Below are 22,620 nucleotides of genomic sequence, written 5' to 3' on the forward strand. Positions count from 1 at the left end.
TAATCCGCGATCATGTATGTGCGAAATTGAGAGAAAGTTGTGGGCAGTACAGAAAAACAACAAATTAACCGCTCAGAAGGGATCTTAATCAGTCAGTCCACCAATTTACGGCAAGATTGAACTTAAGTTTAAAAGGTAAATTAATGATATCATCGACATAAGGTTTCAAGAAATTCGTTGTGAAAAATTTGCAGGCTGCTGTGGTCGAGCGGTTCTAGGCGCTTCAGTCTGGAACCGCGCGACCGCTACGGTCGCAGGTTTGAATCCTGCCTCGGGCATGGATGTGGCTGATGTTGAACTAGTTCTACGTCTAGGGGACTGATGACCACAGATGTTGAGTCCCATAGCGCATAGAGCCATTTGAATAATTTGAAAATTTTTTCGAGCAGAAGGCATAACTTTTCTGCCCATTAAATGCCTTCCAGAATGCAAGAAGGAGTAATATTACCTTGCCCATATTGTGCTCTAGGGATGGGGATTTAAAAAATTCCGGAGATGTATTCGAAAACAATAATGGCACATTACTTCAAGAAGAAACAAAATATGTAAAGAACTCAGCTGACAATACCGAATTCTAACTGTGGCGTTTCATGAAAAGATATTCAGCAAGTTAACTGCACATCTGAAACAGAGATAATGCAGACACAACAGCTGTAATTAGCATACACAGGAAGGGAGAGCGTAACACCACAATGTTCTCCCATAATATCAAGTACCACGTATATGTTGCCTAATTGCAGTACCATCGTGGCTGCGTCTGACAATGCAACTAATACCAGAAAATTATAATTGAAATGTACAGGGTAGTACCATGAATTGAAGACAGATAGCAAGAAAAATATCTACAGCAACTGAATTTCACTACAGCGTCAGCCTGTGGATTGAAATATATAATATATCAGCGATAAGTAAAGAACACAGTTACCTATTTTGTCAGAAAAAAGATTGATCCCATCATTGTAAATACGATCAACAATAATGATCAGAACTACTCGTCTTAACTAATCTCCATTCTTAATATTCAACATAAGAAATATCATTGTTCTCACGATTCAGATTTTTTCTCGCACATATAGTTAAGCAACACCTCCTCAAATGTCTCTTGAGGTACAAAAAACTAATTTGTAAACGAAAACTTGCAAAATGGTGCACTGCTAGGACAAAATAACTTCATTAGCAAGGACATTTTATGACAAGTGAGGTGACAGATACTTCATTATTGTAGGAGTGTTTGATAACCACCTCAGACCATATGAAACACACATGTGACACAGTTGCATCCGGTGATGGATTAGCCCAAGCATCTTCCACCTTGTATTGCAATTTGGCAATGACTTTTGCAGGCCCTGTCGAACGAATTTATTCCTTTTTCAGAATGTCTCAAATGTTTTCTATTGGCGAGAGGTCTAGTGATTTTGCTGGCCAGGACAGTTGTACACCACGACGGGCATGTTGCATCACAGCAACCGTATGTGGATATGCATTGTTCAGCTGAAAAAGTAAAATGTTACACCTCCTGGTTACTTTACCCAGCAGAAATACCAAATGTGATCGCGAATTTTAACTAACGGTCCGCCACACTTTGAGGCCTGGGATGGAAATTGTGTGGAAAGGTAACTCACGAGATCTACGCTGCAGACGTGTACGTTTACCACTCGCATACAGGCAGAACATTCTGTCATCACTGAAGAAAACAGAGCGCCATTCCGTTCTCCAAACTCTTTCACACCAGAGTAGCCATGCTTGGCGGTGTCACGTCAATCGTAGCTCGGTCATAGGCACACATTATCTCAATTCTGCTGTAAGTATAAGATCGCCAGTGGCTCTGATGACACAGTTGGTGCAACATAAATCAGAATCTCCACCCTGAATAATGTTTAATTGACCACCGCTGTCCGTACAGCTCATCGATCATAACGTTTGACTGTACTTTGTAGGCCGGCCACTGTCGTCGAGCGGTTCTAGGAGCTCCAGTCCGGAGCCCCCCGGCTGCTACCGTCGCAGGTTACAATCCTGCTTCGGGCTGGATGTCTGGGGTGTCCTAAGGTTAGTTACGTTTAAGTAGTTCTACGTCTAGGGGACTGCGACCTCAGATGTTAAGTCCTATAGTGCTTACAGCCATTTGAACCGTCTACTATGTGGACGTCCAGTGCTTGGTCTACAAATGGTTCAAATGCCTAGGGGACTTAACATCTGTGGTCATCAGTCCCCTAGACCTTAGAACAACTTAAGCCTAACTAACCTAAGGACATCACACACATCCATGCCCGAGGCAGGCTTCGAACCTGCGACCGTAGCTGCTGCGCGGTTCCAGGTTGAAGCGCCAAGAACCGCTCGGCCACAACTGCTGGCACTTTGTCTACGGCTGTCAGAATATTCCACAGACCAATGCTAAAAGCAACGAGACACCGCCGTGGTGCTGAGACGGTGGGTACAGGGGGCTGGCAGACCTGGGGCTACGAAGTATTTTTAATAATAACGTGTGTAATACCGACTTTAAAATCGTTCTCTTTACAGCAAGATACCTGACCTCAATATATTTATTCCTTTTCCTGAGAGCCAAGGGGAGGGGGGAGGATACCCCCGATCCTAGCCCCATGTTAATGGCGCCCTTGTGCTATAACGTGTTAAAAAGTTCGTGAAAACGTCCATCCTGCTATCTGCAGGTCCGCAATGCAACCCCGCTCGAACGACTACAGCAATTCAGCACGATTAAGTATTTCTCGGTAGCACATTTTTGTTCCTTAGAATGTAGCAAACAGTGTTCACCGCTAAACTCAGCACAGCTATTACCTGCAGGGACAAAACAGATGGGCTTTGGACAGGCGTCCTGAGTGCCAACTGATGGTCAATGACCGTGAAAAATGAATAACTACGCTATAAGTACTGAGAATTGACATATTATAACCGGTGTGCCACTGAATACAACCCTTGAGGGTGTTGCATTTTCTTTTCCAACAAATAGATACTATCGTCAGCGTGCAGTTAACACATTGAAGCTCCAAAGACACAGGTAGAGGCGTGCCTATTCAAATACAGAGATATGAAAATATACAGAATACGGAGCTGTGGTAGGATACGCCTACATAAGACAAGTACCCGCCGCAGTTGTTAGATCGGCTACTGCTGCTACAATGGCAGTTTACCAAGAATTAAGTGAGTCTGAACGTGATGATATAGTCGGCGCACGAGCTATGGGACACAGCATCCCTGAGTTAGCGAAGAAGGAAGTCGGGATTTTCCCGCACGATCATTTCACGAGTGTGCCTTGAATATCAGGAATCCGGTAAAACATCATCTCCGATATCTCTGAGGTCGGAAAAATAGCCTGCAAGAAGGGGCTCAATGGCGACTGAAGAGGATTGTTCAACGTGACAGAACTGCAACCCTTCCGCAAAAATATGCCGATTTCAATGCTGGACCATCTACAAGTGTCAGCAAGCGAACCGTTCAATGAAATATCATCGAAATGGTCTTTCGAAGCCGAAGGCCCACTCGTGTACCGTTGATGAATGGGCGACACAATCCTTTCCGCCTCGCCTGGACCCGCCAACACCGGCATTGGCCTGTTGATGCCTGGAAACATGTAACCTGGTCGGACGAGTTTCGTTTCAGATTTTATCGAGTGGATGGATGTAAACGGGTATGGAGACAACCACATCAATCCATGGATCCTGCATGTTAGCAAGGGAGTGTTGTACCTGGTGGAGGCTCTGTAATGGCATGGGGCGTGTGCAGTTGAAGTAAAATGGGACGTTTGATACGTGTAAATATGTCTCTGACAGGTGTCACGTACGTAAGCATCCTGTATGACCACCAGCATACATTCGCGTCCGACGGACTCGGGCTATTCCGGCTGGTCAGAGCGACACTCCAAACGCCCAGAATTGCTACAGAGTGTCTCCAGGAACACACTTCTAAGTTTAAACGCTTCCACTGGCCACCAGACTCCCCAGAAATGAACATTATTGAGCATATCTGGGATGCCTTGCAACGTGCTGTTAAGACGAGGTCTCCAATCCACCGTATTGTTACGGATTTATGGTTAGCCCTGCGGGATTCATGGTGTCATTTCCCTCCAGCACTACTTCAAACATTAGTCGAGTCCCTGCTATGTTGTGTTGCGGCACTCCTGCGTGCTCGCTGGGGCCCTAAACTGGTACCAGTTTCCTTGGCTCTTCAGTGTACTTCTTAGCATTTACAAACAGGATTTGCTACACGGTGTTCCGTTACTTTTGGGCGATGCGAGTTAATTTAATTATAGCTTAGATGTAACGGATTATGCTGTTAAAGAAAAGCTTCGAATGGGTATTTGACCAAATTCTGGAGATTTGTGGTAAGCCTTCTGAATGATGAATAAATGACAAAAAGAAATTTTGGCTGTGGTCTCCTTAAAAGAGGCGCCCTGTCATTTGAAGTGCGATCTGGGAAAAGAACACAAATACACACAGATCAGGCAAATCGTTAATTGCATGCAAGGTGGACTCCTTTGCACATACAACAGTTCCGGCAAATTATGGACCGATAGCTTATGGGAGAGGAGCTGGTGTCAGATGGTGTCCAGATGTGCTCCATCATGTTCACATCAGGCGATTTGGTGGCCTAGACATCAGTATGAGTTCACTACCCGACTCCTCAAATCAGCGTACAATGATACACGCCATTGGCTAGTTGACACAGATAGTTATCATGCTGGATGATATAGTCGCAGGAGAGGGTATCAAGCATGATGGAATGCAGGTGATCCACAACAACGTCAGCTTCCTCCTTTCCCAATAACTCTTTCCTAGCAACTGGGCCATTACAAAGCCACTTATTTTACTGGCTCCCCATCTGCGACCCTTGAGTGGCTATAATGATTCCCAGTCGTCTCTTCCCCATTTATATTCGTTCTTTAATCGGTCTTGTGCTATCATCGCCACCAGGCGACGTTCAATACCGTAGTGGACTAATGTTCTGGTTCCTCAGCTGATATCTGGAGATATTACGTCCATCCCAAGTGTCGCGCAGAGTTGAATCTGTTATACTAAGAAGCAATACTAATGATACGAAAAGGGAATCGAGGTTGGGCACTCCGACGGCAATTTCTGATTACTGCTGAGCCTGTTTGTTGCCCAATTGAAGATTGTGCTCCGAACGTCATCGATGGACTGTTCGACTATGACCTTATGTCCATTCTTTTCACACAGTCTTTGACGAAAATCATCGTTGTGCAACAAAACAATTTGGTAGCTTCCCAAAATCCGTATATCTTACACAACAAGCTACAATAAGGAAAAGGTCTTCATTGAAATTAAATCTTAGGTTTGTGGTAGCGAAAGGTGGCTCACTGATTTGTTGTGGTGTAAATTGGTTAAATTACTTTTTATGCAGTTCCATTAGTAATCATTGTTCATTGGAGGACTACAAACTTTTATTTTAAGGGTTTTTACTACCCAAATATGCCTAGGTACTACTGTATGTGCAACATCTGATGAAAAGGTCCTGGACAGCTGTTAGTAGACATTAAAATGAAGTGTGTGCCCCACTTCGGCTATAAGAAGGCTTGAAATCTGCTAGCGCTACTTTCTATGAGTGAGTGAATGTCTTCTTCAAGAACTGAAATCGAGAAGATAGTAATGTTGGACGCTGGAATCAGGAACAAAGTCTGAACCATGCTGTGGCTTGCATTGTTGCTGTTCGTAGGTTCCCGTCCTCTGTTGGAGGCCATACCATATTGTTTAGTTGACGGGGCTGCAGTTGTTCGTCTTCTTCTCGTGCTGTCTGGCGCCATTTGGTTTCGCAAGCGTTGCCTGTCCGCTAGTGACAGCATTGACGGTTATCGATATGTAGTAACTGTGGCACTGTCCTTGGGGCGACGTCGATGTTCTTCTGGGGCCATGTTAGTGTACAGTTTGGTTGGGCACTCATGAGGAGATAGGTCCGCGCAGTGCGGAACCATGCCTGGACTGTCGGTGGCGCGCATGGACTGTGGGTCAAAGGTCTGTCTTCACAAGGATGCACAACCTCGTCTTAAACCGGATCCAGCAAGCTTAAGTTGAGTGCATTTGGATTCAAGTAGAGAAACCTACACCATTGTGAGATCTTGCGATAGTCCGGTGACTTAGGTTCGTGTTGGTGCTTCGTTCCTCGCCTTGCCGCTGCTGTCCGGTGAGGCGTGTAGTTTTGACCGCTTTCTTAATTGTAGGTTGGACGGCGATTCTTCTACTGTGGTGGTAGTGATTGCTTTCTCGTTCTGGGCGCTCTAAGCACAGTATTGTGTGGGCAGATTCCAGATTGCCAGTTCTGGCTTTGGAGTATTTACACATCTTTGGTTTATTGGGCGTCAGGTAGCCTCAGCAAGATTATCAAATGGCTCTGAGCACTATGCGACTTAACTTCTGATGTCATCAGTCACCTAGAATTTAGAACTAATAAAACCTAACTAACCTAAGGACATCACACACATCCATGCCCGAGGTAGGATTCGAATCTGCGACCATAGCGGTCGCTCGTTTCCAGACTGTAGCGCCTAGAACCGCACGGTCACAACGACCGACGGAAGATTATCATCAGTCTTTCGTTAGACTGCCGCTAGTCTGACTTACCATCTTGTGAAGTGAATGCAACGCTTGGCTGCCTATCTCATCGCTCTCGAAAGTGTTTCTGCCAGAGGTCGATTCCTGGTGGATTGTCTGTGACTGGCCCTTGTCTTTCATTATTGCATTTGCTTTTATATTGTATGTTTCTAAATTTTTTTATATAATTGCCATTCTTGGCGTTGCAGCAGGTTTAAATGATTGTGCTACCAAGTTGACCATCAATTGGTCTCACCTGTTTGGTGATCGGTTGTTTGCCCTTTTAAATTAACCTTTGCTGTTGTATTTGCTATTTTGGTGTACGTTTTTGTTAATTTTTTATATAATTGCTGTTCATGGCGTTAAAGGCCTTCAGCCGTGACTGTGGTTGCTTGCCTTAAATTTCTAATTGGCATCACATTGGTTTCTTATTAAAACTATAATAGCGGTGTCTGTATTTTATGCTCATTTGGTAAACTGTAACGCACTGAAATAATGATTAATTACACAGATATTGAATCCTTCATTAATGATGTGTGATATCTTTATTTAATGCTGAGTCTGGAATTACCGTTGTAGAATAAAAGTGTGTAATTGCAAAAGGGAACCAATAGTATCAAATTACGCCCCCATCCACAATCGTAACAGAATCCGGCCTTGCTTGAATACCATGTTTGAAAGTCGACGTTCTAACTCATGATAAAGGTCAACTATCGGAACCGTTGGCCGACCGATCAATTTCTCGGAGCGATTCTGTACACACACTATCGCATCACAGGTGCTGCGTTATGAAAGTGTGCTGTATGCTGCTGATACAAACAATCAGTGCCTCTACAATTATCTCCAACTGTATGCAGTACACACTACCTGCAAATTTTGTTCATATCCTTCGCATTTAGTGTTTTCGTAAGTATATCACGGGGATCACAGTCTAACAACGCATAGTACCGACTCCTCCGTATTTATCTTTTGGCTGTTATCAACCTAGGCAATCGCTATACCCAAATCCCTCCATCGGCTTGAGACGTGGCATAGTTAGATCTGTCACCGCAAATTACCAGTTTCCATTCATTTAATATCCATTGGTATCGCTCTGTACACCACATCAGGAGTCACGTAGTAAAGAAATGTGTAGCTAATGCGACGCGCAGTCATCATACTGGCAGAATTGCTGGTACCACTTTGGAACTCAGGAGTGGTTCTTTCGGATGACTTCATACGACTTTTACAGCTCTTTACAAAGCACGAGGGTCCTTGTTATTACGTGAGGGGTGCCGAGTCGTGTCTTAGCTGTAGTTGTTACTTCGCGATTCCAGCTCACGATGGCATAAACAACAATCGATTTGTCTCTCTCTATATATATTTCTTTCTCTCTCTCTCTCTCTCTCTCTCTCTCTCTCTCCCTCTCTCTCTCTCTCTCCTTCTTTTTAGTCAACAGTCTTCTAGATGTATTTCAATCTCTTTCTTCCTCTACAGTTTTTACCCTCCACAGCTCCCTCTAGTATCGTGAAATTCCCTGTTGTCCTAAACAGATGTCCTATCATACTGCCCCTTTTCCTTATCGGTGGTTCCCATATATTCTCTCCTCATTCCATACATTATCAGTTCACCTAATTTTCAACATTCGTGTGCCTCACCACAGCGCAAGTGCTTCGATTCTCTTCTGTTCCGGTTTTTCTAAAGTCTATGTCTCACTACCGTAGAATGCTGTGCTCCAAAGGTACATCCTCAGAAATGTCTTCCTCAAACTAAGGCTTATCTGTCATACTGGTAGACTTTTGAAATGCAATTGCGGGCATTGCTAGTCCGCACTTTGTGTCCTCATTGCACTGTCCGTTATGAGTTATTTTGCTGCCTAGGTAGTACAATTCCTGAATTTCATCTACTTCGTGACCACAAAACCTGATTTGAAGTGTCTCATCGTTCTCATTTCTGCTGCTTCTTATTACTTTCTTCGATTTATTCTCAATCCATATTCTGTACTCATCAGACTGTTAATACCATTCAGCAGCTCATGATATTTCCCTTTACTTTCATTGAGGATAGTAATGTCATCAGCGTATCTTATCATTGATATCATTCACCCGGAATTTTAATTCCACTCTTTAACCTTTCTTTTACTTCCGTCATTGCCTCTTCGATATGTACATTTAACAGTAAAGGCGAAAGACTACACCCGTCTCCTACACCGTTTTTTATTCGAGCACTTTGTTCATCGTCTTTCACTCTCAATGTTCCCTCTTGGCTATTGCACATTTTACATATTGCCTGTCCTTCAGTGTAGCTTACCCCTATTTTTCTCAAAATTTCGAAAGTCTTGCGCTATTAGACATTGTCAAACTCGTTTTGCTGGTCGACAGATCCTGCGAACATGTCTTGATTTTTTCTTCAGTCTTGTTTCCATTATCATCAGCAAGGTTAGGACTGCCTCTCTGGTATCTTTCCTTTTCCTGAAGCCATAGTGATCGTCATCTAACACACACTCAATTTTCTTTTCCATCCTTCTATGTTATTATTCTTGTCAGCAATTTGAATACATGACTATTTAGCTGATTCTGTGATAATTCTCGCACGTGTCGGCTCTTTCAGTCTTCGGTATTGCGGTTTCCAGATGTCAGACTCATACATTCTATAAACCAACGTCAATATATATATATATATATATATATATATATATATATATATATATATATATATATATATTATACGAAACATTTCAGTAATTGTGGTGGAATCCCTACTGTCTTATTCCATCTTATGTCTTCCTAAGCTCTTTTAAATTCTGATTGTAATACTGGATCCCTATTCTCTAGTATATTGATTCCTGTTTCTTCTTCTTACACGATAACAGATAAGTCTCCGCCCTTGTAGAGGCGTTCAGTGCTGCTCGAGCATGGGCTGCTGGCCTATCATTATCTGCTAGGCAATACCTGCATTCTGCACATCCTGTGACTGGTCCCAACAACAACAGGAAACAACGATAACTTCGTGAACACCGTAACATGGTTGGATGAAGCAGCATTCACTCGTGAGGGTGTCTTCAATATGCCCAATGCCCACCATTGGTGTGAGGTTAACCCGCACGTCACCCGCGGTCGTAGATATTAAGTTCGCTTTGGTACCAACGTCTGTGCCAGAATACAGGGCGACGGGTGCTTGGGCTCCTACATGTTGCCTGACCTGTTGACTGCACGAAGGTATCATGCACTCCTCTCACTATCTGCCTGATGCGCTGGAAGATGTCCTACTACCTGTTCGCCAGTGGATATGGTTCCAACATGGTGGTGCACCTCGACACTCTGCAACAGTATTTGGACAGCACATTTCCAGGGAAATGGCTCATGCGTGGAGGCTCAGTTCTTTGGCCACCGCGTTCACCTGACCTAAATCCTTTGGATTTCTTCCTGTGGGGACACCTGAAGGAACCTGAGAATGTTGAAGAATTGGTAGCGCGTGTTCATGTTGCTCTTGTTACTGCAGCTTTGCTGCGAAGGGTCCATGGCTGTATGATATGGTGGGTTGCGCAATGTTTGGACGTGCAGGGAGGTCACTTTGAGAATCTGTTATTCTGAGGACAACCTATCCTGTTGTGAAGGTCATGCGTACAGTGATATGGACATTGATAATGTCACTGGTTGCTACTGCGCGACATCCGAGCGCTCTTATTACGTGCAGTATAAATGACAAGAAGATGTTGTGTTGTTGTATTGTGCTGTCTTCTTTGGCATCTCGAAATTCATTTTGTTTTCGCATTTTTTCTGTCCTATGACAGGTCATTTGTTTCAACTGTGTAATTGTTGTTTGCCTAACAACGCATTTGTTATGTACAGCGTTACAACATGTTGTAAATTTAGGATACATATGACGTAAGAAACGATGTAAATTACAGTATGAAATGTCAGAATGGTATAGCAAATTAAAAAAAAAAAATGTGCACCAACCTAGGATCGAACACTCGACCACCTGCATGTGAATCTAAAACTCTAGCCACTGCACCAACCTTACTACCCTACTACCGTACATAGGTAGTTCCCTCACATGTGGTTGCAGTGTTGCATGATTGTAATCCTTTCAAATGGTTCATATGGCTCTGAGCACTATGTGACTTAAGATCTGAGGTCATCAGTCAACTAGAACGTAGAACTACTTAAACATAACTAACCTAAGGACATCACACGCATCCATGCTCGAGGCAGGATTCGAAACAGCGACCGTAGCAGTCGCGCGTTTCCGGAATGGAGCGCCTAGAACCGCCAGGCCACCGCGGCCGGATGTCACTCTTTAACGTCCTTTTTCTGCCGGATGTACTCGCCGGACGAAATTTTGTACAAGATTTTTTTTTATCGCTGGCATGTGAGTGCGCCAATTTCGCTTCACCATGTATAAATTGTGTAATCCGTCATTTATTGCACCCCACAAAAGTTCTTAACCTGAAATATGTTTTAGCGATTAACAAAACTTGGCAGTATGGGATAGAGTTCTATTCTGCCTGGCCTTTTTTTTATGCAAGTAGATTTCAAGCTTTAAACTTAATTTTCCCTACTTTTCCAGACGATGTAACTTAAACACTCATGCTCATAAATAAAGTATAATGCTGATACATGGTGAAAGAACTTTCTGGTGGACGGTTTGCGGGTTTAAATCACCTCGGGGTATGGCCTCGGGGTATGGCCTGCGGTCATCGCACGATGGCGCCGGCAGCAGTCCACATACGCAGAGGTGTGTCGGTGCATGTCAGAGTACCGTGCAGCGAGTGAGTGTGCATACGGTTTCAGACGTGCTAATGGTGAGTGTGTGTTGAAAATGGGTCAAACAACACATATTGGTGACGTTATAAGGGGCAGAATACTAGGGCGACTGGAGGCTGATCAAACACAGCATTTCGTAGCACGGGCCCTCCGTCTGCCACACAGTGTGATCTCAGGCTTATGGCAACGATTCCAGCAGACAGTAAATGAGTCCAGGTGCTACAGTACGGGACGTCCACAGTGTACAACACCACAAGAAGACCGATATCTCACCATCAGTGCTCGCAGACGGCCACGGAGTACTGCAGGTATCCTCGCTCGGGACCTTACCGCAGCCAACCTCCAGACACACCGTCTACAGACCTGATTTATTCACCCTCAGCCCTCTAAGGTGCACTGACCCCTGGTCACAGGAGGACCTGTAAAGCCTGGTGTCAAGAACACAGGACATGGTCATTGGAACAGTGGTCCCAGGTTATGTTCACGGACGAGTCCAGGTATAGTCTGAACAGTGATTCTCGTCGGGTTTTTATTTGGACCTGGAACCAGATAGCAACCCATTAATGTACTTGGAAGGGACCTGTATGGAGGTCGTGGTTTGATTGTGTGAGGTGGGATTATGAATGGTGCACATACACATACTGTAACAGGTCAGGCGTATCGGGACGTCATTGTGCACCAGTATGTCCGCCTTTTGAGGGGTGCAGTCGGTCCCACTTTCCTCCTGATGGATGACAACGCACGGCCCCACCGAGCTGCCATCGTGGAGGAGTACCTTGAAACAGAAGATATCAGGCGAACGGAGTGGCCTGCCTGTTCTCCAGACCTAAACCCCATCGAGCACGTCTGGAATGCTCTCGGTCGACGTATCGCTGCACGTCTTCTAACCCCTACGATACTTCAGGAGCTCCGACAGGCACCTGATCCAGAATATGCAAACCCGTTGTGAGGCCTGTGTACGTCTGCATGTTGATCATATCCCATACTGATGTCGGGATACATGCGCAGGATACATTAGAGTTTTATAGCACATGTGTTTCGGCACGGTTTTCTCAACGTATCACCAATACCGTGGACGTACATATCTGTGTTGTGTGTTCCCTTTGTGCCAGTTTTATGTAGTGCCTCGATGTGTTCACTGAAGAGCAAGAAGATGAGCTGGTAGCAGACTTGAAGTCAGTGGAGAGCAGACTCTTGCTCCAAAGATGAAACATCTCATCGCAGCTGGCCGGACTGTCCTGCATCTTTCATGACTCGGCATCCTATGTTATCTGTTCTTACGCCAGAAAATACATATCATCAATGAGCGATGGGTTTCAATAAAGCAAAATTAATAGTAACTTTCTATTAATCATTAAATATAATTGTTCATTAACGAAGTTAATGTTTGAGTCCTATGATGACATTTCTAATAATTTCAACATTTATGTAATAATTTCACAAAAACTGACTCTCCCATTTTTCCCCATGCTTTGGGCAGAGCGGGAAACATACCGGTACTTCTTAAAAGAAAAACAGAATTGAATAGTTCATAACACGCCGTTTTAAATGATTTTCAGGTACGGTTCGTCAGATTAAACTACAAGGTACCTTGTTATAGTTTTAGGAAGTGGAATACTGTGTTTCTGTATTTTGCAGAAATTGTTACACTTTAAGTACCTGTTATGGCCAGAGTTCTAGGATTCCTAACGTTCAGTGATTATACAGCACTTCTCCTTTAAAACAAAAAAAAATTAACCTCAGTTTCTTTATGTGTGCGTTGGTGGGGGCAGGTTCTTTAAGAAATGCTATTCTTATATTTAAAACAAAAGGTCGCCAATTATTTGTTTTTTAACAGCAATCGAAACAATTTAGTAAACTTAGGAACAAACGTCTTACATAGCTCTTTAAATTGTGTTCCATCACTTTCATTTACTTTAAAAAAGCGCCAAACAAGCTTTGCCCCCCCCCCCTTCACCCTAGCCTACATGCGACGTGGGCGACGAATCAACTAAACGTCTGACGTTTCACTTCTTGTCGACCAGATATGTAGCTAGGTGGCTGCAACATGTGCATGTCCCCTAACGCTGTAGTCGACAGCTACAGCATGCTTCCCTCATGTGAAATTGGTTTCCTATTGAACCGACGCTCATCTGTCGTGAACAGCAGTTCTGCATGTAGGCTGTGGGAGGTGTTTCTCAGTCTTAGCTGACCGTTGCCAGCCGAGTTGTTGTAGACGTCCCACGTCACGAAACAGCACGAACACGCGAGTCCAGTCGCCCGCTTTCTCGGCGCGCTACCCGTGTCTCGCATGAGGCAGACGTCCCGGCTCTTGGTATTCCCCGTCGCGTCCCTGCCAACAAACTTCCCCGCGTCGCAGCTTAGAGTAGTTCCACCCCCGCGGAACTTCCTCACGGTAAAACCTGCCAAGTTAAGAAAAGAGCCAAGTTGACCATGCATCTCCGTCGCGGCGCCCTGAGCACGCGGCCCGGCAGCGGGGGTGGCGGGGGCGGCGGGACGGCACCTGCCTTATGCAGGCCACGCGTTCCCCTAGTTTGGTCCCACGGCGTCGGGTCGCGTCGCCACCTCCCACCCATTCTGTTTTATTTTGCATTCAGGGCGTTTCCAAACAACTATCGGACGCCTGTGTCTCGCCACGGCGGAAACTCTGTTTGGGGAGTTACTTCTTTCCATAGTCGTCATTTTGTCTGCCAGGTCCCCGTAAAGCCGTTTCACAAGTAGCTGTCCTTGTTCCACAGCGCTAGCGTAGATGCGAATTTCATAGTCTGGCACACATACACAATGAAGTTTTGGAACGTGTGAGTACACAAGCATTACGAAACAGAGATTATTGTGACTCAGTGGGACTCTGTTAAAATTCAAAGAAGAAATACGTTGTTACTACCTCCATTCAAATACCTGGGAACTTCAGTTGCATTTTCAGTGCCTCACTTCTATTACATTCAGCCACCTGGCGACATTCGTTTCCTATTAATTTTTTGTTGCATAAGCTGTCTTTATTAAATTTTAGAAACGGAAATATCTCACTGTGAAATCAAAGCTGGCCGCCAACGGAGCGTCAGATTACGAATCTGAAGTGAGATATGTGTGTTACCATTAGTGCACTGTGTTAAAGCCCCAAGATTTCTTTAGATCTACAGTAACTGCCGTGTCAGTTCTTTGCAAAGGGCATTTCTGTGATAATTCTGACTGTGCAACTAGAAAAGAAAAATTTTCAAGAAACGAAGCAGAATGACTGAACACTGTATAGTGGTGTTTAGATTCCCGTCTGAACATCCAGACTTGTTTCCCATGGTTTACCTAAATCACGTCAGGCGAATGCAAGGGGATTTCGTTCACCTAATATCATCGTATTAATCTTTTGAACTAACTGAAGAATCACTTACGTGTCTAACAATGTCCGTTTTCTCGTGACGTTGTACTTTGTCCACCAGTGCTGGACTGGTCTCTTGTAGTCTAATCAGGCAGCGGCGTTTGAAGCCCAAACGTGATGTGTTTCTGTATAAGATGTGGTGAAAATGTTATTTGTCTTTCATCAAATCGACCGTCATCTTCAGAAAATAAGACTAAATGAACATATTTTTATAAATTTCTAATATTTATCTGCACAACTAATGCTATGAAATCAATTCAAAATTTAAAACATATACTAAATGCGCATCCAATAATAAGGAATACAAAGTTGACCGTTTTCCGGCGATTTTTTCACAATGCTGTAATTTAGTGTAGGGTGGGGCGGGGCTATTTGAGGACAGGGGTAAGCTGGGCAATCGAAATACCTCGCAAACAATTCACCGCACGCTAATGCATCAAATTGCGGAAAAAAGCGGTCGTGGGAGGGGAACTAATCGCGTGACCGCCAGTGGTGACTTGTCCATCGAGTTAAGTAGACGCGAGCATTTTTATATTGTGATCAAGAAAGTAAAATAATCGTAAACTGAAATATTTCTTCTGTACTAGTCAAATGTCATCCGTTTTCAATCAGGTAAGTGTTAAACTTACATAAATTTAGTATATTTTTGATACGTATAAATGTTCTGGATATAATTCTGACCGTTGTTTCATAACTTCACTTTTGTTGTAAATGTTTTGGTTGCTCAACTAGCCCCATGACTTAGAACGAAAGTAATCTGGTATCTCGGTCCGACGATTTGGATATAGTGGTAATTATACAAATATCCAAGTCTGATTTTGAATAGACAGACTGATATAATCCAAAATTTAATCTTAAATTAATGTCTTGATGATTCTATTTCTTGTTTATTAATAAAAGAAAATAGTTTTAGTTTTACTGTTACGTCATTAAAATACCTTAAATAAAAAGTTAATTGTCAAACAGAAATTTTATTTAATGTATAGCTAACATGGAAACCATGGTTCGGCTAAACTTCTAATTGCTCAATTTACCTCATACCCCGACTTGCTAGAAGTAAATTACTAGGGACACTTTTGTAAAGGGATAAATTACTTACCCACCATTATGCATAACAAGCCATTAAGATTTATCGGTGAGGAGCTACGACCAACCAAGTGTAAAATGGACCAACTAGCCTCGCCTTACCCTACACAACTACGAACTCGCAGCAGCTGCGAAACTTGACAGAAATGTCAGGAACAATGAAAATAGGTCGTGGATTATGAGTTCAGCAGCAGCTCAACTCACCTGGTTACTGCAAAACCAACCATACGAACATCAACTATTTGCCCCCAAGTTCGAATTCACTTAGCTCCGACACTATGCACTCACAAATACAAAGGACGCTATTCTGACCTCGACTGACACTTGCGACGTATGAAGGACATTGCACTGGTGCCATTCGTTGTCAAAACTCGCAGCGCAACTTGCTGGCTAGAGTAGTATATGCGTTCATGTTCAAGCGTGCATCTCTCGCGATGGTGTTTCCATATTTTCCCTGATTTCTGTCACGGAATGAGGGGTGGGGGGGGGGGGGTAGTGTGGATGTGAGGGGGGAGGGAGGCAGCCTCATGAAGACATTCGGCCACAAACAGTCAGAGACGTAGCCGAAACCGTATCACAATGTCGACCAGGTAGTGGACTGAAAAAGGGCAAGGAAAAGATGGAGGTCTCCTGATATATAATTTTTCAAGTAGATTCAGTGGTATATATGGAAACTGACCGCAAAATGTGTCGCGCTACGGTAGCTAAGAAGTAATAAATTAAAACCCAAGTTTGGGGTTGAAGTTTTACTTCATCAACAGCGAAAATTTAGTAAGCGATTAGCAGTTTCCTTTTATTATTTGTAGGTGGGGATCAGCGATAAAAGTTTAAAAATATTGGAAATCAGGTGAAAAATTGGTTAGGAGTCGTTAAGTGCTCTCTACATCTACATCTACAATAATACTCCGCAAGCCACCTGACGGTGTGTGGCAGCGGGTACCCTGAGTACCTCTATCGGTTATCCCTTCTATTCCAGTCGCGTATTGTTCGTGGAAAGAAAGATTGTCGGTATGCTTCTGTGTGGGCTCTAATCTCTCTGATTTTATCCTCATGGTCTCTTCGTGAGATATACGTAGGTGGGAGCAATATACTGCTTGACTCTTCGGTGAAGGTATGTTCTCGAAACTTTAACAAAAGCCCGTACCGAACTACTGAGCGTCTCTCCTGCAGAGTCTTCCACTGGAGTTTATCTATCATCTCCGTAACGCTTTCGCGATTACTAAATGATCCTGTAACGAAGTGCGCTGCTCTCCGTTGGATCTTCTCTATCTCTTTTATCAAACGTATCTGGTACGGATCCCACACTGCTCAGCAATAATCAAGCAGTGGTCGAACAAGCGCACTGTAACCAACTTCCTTTGTTTTCGGATTGCATTTCCTTAGGATTCTATCAATGAATCTCAGTCTGGCATCTGCTTTACCGAAGATCAACTTCATATGATCATTCCATTTTAAATCACTCCTAATGCGTACTCCCAGATAATTTATGGAATTAACTGCTCCCAGTTGCTGACCTGCTATTTTGTAGCTAAATGATAATGGATCTATCTTTCTATGTATTGGCAGCACATTACACTTGTCTACATTGTGATTAAATTGCCATTCCCTGCGCCATGCGTCAATTCGCCGCAGATCCTCCTGCATTTCAGTACAATTTTCCATTGTTACAACCTCTCGATACACCACAGCATCATCTGCAACAAGCCTCAGTGAGCTTCCGATGTCATCCACAAGGTCATTTATGTATATTGTGAATAGCAACGGTCCTATGACACTCTCGTGCGGCACACCTGAAATCACTCTTACTTCGGAAGACTTCTCTCCATTGAGAATAACATGCTGCGTTCTGTTATCTAGGAGCTCTTCAATCCAATCACACAATTGGTCTAATAGTCCATATGCTCATACTTTGTTCAATAAACGACTGTGGGGAACTGCAAACTTGATGGTTATAGTCTCGGTTATTTGTGCGCCGTAGTTACGTTACCTGAAGATATGTTATACACGATTTCTGACTTTAGTACTTATCTTTTTGTGTTAAATCTTTCAAATGGCTCTGAGCACTATGGGACTTAATATCTAAGGTCATGAGTCCCCTAAAACTTAGACCTTCCTTAAACCAAGCTAACCTAAGGACATCACAGACATCCATGCCCGAGTCCGGATTCGAGACTGTTAAATCTTTCATGAAAGATTATATCTCCTAGCGAGTAGATTATGACAGCGTTTCTAATTTTTAAATTCGATTAGTAATTATATGAAGTACTGAAATCTGTTTTTTGTTGCCTCTGGAAGGTGTTAGATAGGCAACATGCAATTAGGATTGGATGACAGTTTTAGCCATTTATTAATATACATCGTATCAAATGGAAGGGCCATGTGGCTAGGGACTCTCGTCGGGTAGATCGTTCGCCTGGTGCAAGTCTTTCGAGTTGGTGGCACTTAGGTGACTTGCATGTTGATGGGGATGAAATAACGATGATGAGGGCAACACAATACCCAGTCCCTGAGCGGAGAAAATCTCCGACCCGCCCGGGCATCGAACCCGGGCCTTTAGGTATGACATTCCGTCACGCTGACCACTCAGCTACCAGGGGCGGACATCGTATCGAATGACCACCAGCAACTATGTTACACATACGTAAGTACACATACCAAACGAAGAAGAACAATTTCTAGAATTATACTGCATCTTACGACTGGATCCATTCAGTAAGTACTCTTAGCGTTAAGCATATGCTTAGAAAAGTTTGAGTATTACAAGAGCTTGGAAGTTGTTACATCCGCAAAGAAATGTTAGGCTCTAGTGGCCTTACTCTGGGACACATGGAAACATTCGTCATCAAAAAGATGATGTGATTGCCTTTGGAACATGAAAAGATGTAGCGCGTCCCTACAAAACTTTCCCTGCGTTGTGTTTCCTTTCGTTGTATTTTCTGGCAACGGGTCTATTAAGACTAGTCTCGGTTTATAATTAAGACTGCATATTAAGCTGGTTAAGGCAACAACTGAAAATCATAGGCTGACTCTTAAACGCTGCCAAATGCAGTACCTTTAGTTACATAATTTTAATTCTTTCCACTGTTAAAGACTGTGGCACACACCGGAATATCACCAGACTTCTGAGGCGAAGGAAACGTGGTTACAGTACGAGGGAGGCACATGTTAACCACCTCCTGCACAATGCAGCTTTCCCTCTTTACTGCCGCGCGGGATTAGCCGAGCTGTCTCAGGCGCTGCAGTCATTGACTGTGCGTCTGATCCCGGTGGAGGTTCGAGTCCTCCCTCGGGCCTGGGTGTATTTGTACTTAGGATAATTTAGAATAAGTATTGTGTAAGCTTAGGGACTGATGACCTTAGCAGTTAAGTCCCATAAAATTTCACACACATTTGAACATTGTTTTTCTTTGCTGTCAGAGTATTACCGTCACTCGTCAACAGATATGTACTGAAACTTGTTAAGCCTGAAAACTTTTCGTCATTGGTGTCATACGGGCTAATTTTTGGGGAGGGGAGAAAGCTGTTATACTGCCATCGTACCATATCTGCAGCCACACCTTATTTGTGGTTGTCAATGAGATCTTGTTAGAAGGAACAGAAGCGACAACAAAATAACTTGACACGGAACAGATTATTAACGAATGACTAAAAGGCTTTATATTTTAAATGGACTACAATCACGTTAACGTTTGTAAGTGATTCAATTATAGTTTTCAGAGCCATGCTTAAAGCTTTCCTTGTGGCAATTACTTTCTGTCCCTGGAGTAAACTTTTGGCCCCTTGCATTGTGTTATTGGTATTTCTATTGTTTTTACATTCCGCAAGGTACCATTACATTGAAGTAATTTCGTGTTTAGACATCCTCAGTTATACATCTTTGGAAGGAATGTGAAATTCAGCCGTCAGGAGTGACCGAGCGGTTCTACGCGCTACAGTCGGGAACTGCGCGACCGATACGGTCGCAGGTTCGAATCCTGCCTCGGTCATGGATGTATGTGTTGTCCTTAGGTTAGTTAGGCTTAAATAGTTCTATGTTCCAGGGGACTGATGACCTCAGAAGTTAAGTCCCATAGTGCTCAGAGCCATTTGAACTATTTTTTGTTAAATTCAGACAGACGATAATGTTGCCAGGGAGATCATAGACTTATTGTAAATGCTCATTTAACAGAAAGCTCGCAACAGTAGTTTTATTTTCTTTATAAGACAAATATATTTTGCCGCTGCTTTTTTTTCATTGCACATTTTTCTTTGCTCTGATAATGGAAAAGATATACTGTGTAACAGTTTATGATTTTAGCTCTTGTACGACAGCAAAATTATTGGAAAACGTGAAAAGTAAAATGCAAGCAAAAAATGACGCACATACATACACTGCCTAATCAAAAGTATACGGACACCTCTATGTAATTGGGAATTAACACATCACAAGAGCTGGATCCACCAGTGTAAAAGGAGACTGGCTAACGGTCGAGCAGCTCCTTACAAGCCAACGGTTTCAGTAGTGAAGGTAAGCGATAGTTGAGGTGGTGTAAAGAGCGATGCAGCTGGACGATGGATGACTGAAAACGAATGATTTGGAGCGATGAATAACGCTGTACCCTGTGGCAGTCGGATAGAAGGATTTATGTTGGCGATTGTATGCAGAAGATTAACTGTCTGTAATAGTATTTCCTGTACTAAGGTAAGAAAGACTGGGCTTCAGAAAACTCTAAATGCAAAACGGTATGCTTTTACAGCGTTGTGTAATGTGTACAGGGACGATGATCGGATGTGACAGCAGGACAATGTTTTTAAAATGCAATGGGAAGAAAAGAAAGAAAAGGTAGAGTATCACTGCTATCAGCTGCACGGGGCCATTGCGCGGAATCAGTAGCGACGGATGAAAATGTGTGTCGACCGGGATTGGAACCCGGGATCGCCTGCTTACCAGACAGATGTGTTAACCACTGCGGCATCCGGCACACAGCGCTATTGCAACTGCGCAGCCTATCTCGGCTGATTCACATCCCCACCGAGCACCATCTATACGCAGTCCTTGTCTATTTCCTCCATGTTCACTGCCTGAGATTCCCACAGGAGGTGGGACATATTTGTGCATCCGCACTGAAGCTAGGAGAATAAAATTATATGACTACTTAGTTTCTATTCCTTCGGGTCTCGAGACCAACTCAGTGGAACAACTATGGGATGAACTAGACCGAAGCCTGCTCTACAGAACCAAGCATCCTTCTTCCGTGGCTTTCGCTCTTTAGGGTGAATGATGTGTCATTTCTCCACAGTAATTTACACACCTCGTCTGAAGTGTCCCCAGCAGAGTTCAAGCCCTCATAAAGGCGAAAGGTGGACGGACTCTGTATTAATAAGTGTCTGGGTACTTTCGATCAGTTAGTGCATCACTCTCAGGTGCAGCTATTTTGTACTGATATAGGTAATCAGTATCCGTCAGTGAGAGTAAAATTGAACACTGAAGTGCAATTATACTAGCAACATGTCTTAAAAATTGTACCGAAACACAATTATTCCGCAGCTACCGCTGAAATTTGATGTATAGTACTGCGCAACATGTAAACACTCACGAAAGGAAATCAACATTTCGTTGCTACCACCGCCATCTCTATGCATGTACGATAAATTCTGCTTTGGCCCCACAGCTTTTTTATTTTCTTCTAGATACTTCAGTACCTGCACAGAGACGTATACGTATGACGAGAAAGGTCGGATGAGTTGCACGGGAAAAATAAATAGGAAAGAAAGTTGAGAAAGCGAACAGGTGTCAGAAGAGGCGTGGGGCTGCACGCGATGAGCCTTGGACGGACGGGCCGCGACCGGGGCTCAGCGCTGGCAAAGCCGGATCAGCCGCGATCCGCCCCAGCGAGAGGGCGCAGACGTCGCCCCCTCCTGATTTGCTCGACCTGTGCTCAGAAAGCGTCCGGCGACCGCCACCACCACCGCAACCTCCATCTCTTACGAGAGCTACAGCTGTGATGAGGGCCGCTGCCTGCCTCGTTGGCAATTCAGGCAAAAATAACATCTCCGAATGTTTTAATGGGCCTGGTTATATAAATTATTTGCTTTCCATTAATATTAACAGCCTCTTAATTACCGCTGCTTTCCCAGCGGAGCTGTAATTACTTGGTGCCGTGGCGCCACGCAGCGGTGGCCTCGGACGGAACTAAATACCTTGCTCTGCGCTCTACATTTCCTTGGAGCAGTTCACCTCTGTAGATTCGCATCCTTCAAGGATCAAGTAAAGTTGTAGCACGTAGTACCTACTACGTCAAATAAGCAATGGAAGCAGTGACAAAAAATTTCGTAAGAGGAATGAAAGATCGACGTGAACAGATTCCAGCGCTAAAGTACACACATATCATGACTTCTGTGGACAGCGGTATTTTAGTTTTTATTTTACTTTATTTGCATCCATTTACAAATCACCTACCATCTAGATACTTAATGTTTTCGCAGTATAGTACTATACATATACAGCATATGAAGCTTATTCTGTTTCTTGTCGTTCTGGCGATGTTAAGTAATGTTGCAGGCTCAAATACTTGTAAACTCAAAACAAGCAAACGGAAACGCTTAAAATTAACAATGTATATAGTAACAAGATAAAAGAATAAAAACATTTAAAAGAGTTTAGGTGTATATATTGAGACCAAAAAATTAAGACGCAATACGAAGGAATTGTGTGAATCAGGAAATTGACGGAAATCAGTAGATCTGCTATACATGTACAAAAGAGTAAATGATTACAGTTTCAGAAAAACTGCATTATTTAGTCAACAGATAAGACTTCACAAGTTGAACAAGTCAATAACGCGCTGTTCCAACTCCGGGTCTTATGCAGGCAGTT

Source organism: Schistocerca gregaria, chromosome 2 (assembly GCF_023897955.1).
Source record: "Schistocerca gregaria isolate iqSchGreg1 chromosome 2, iqSchGreg1.2, whole genome shotgun sequence".
NCBI lineage: Eukaryota > Metazoa > Arthropoda > Insecta > Orthoptera > Acrididae > Schistocerca > Schistocerca gregaria.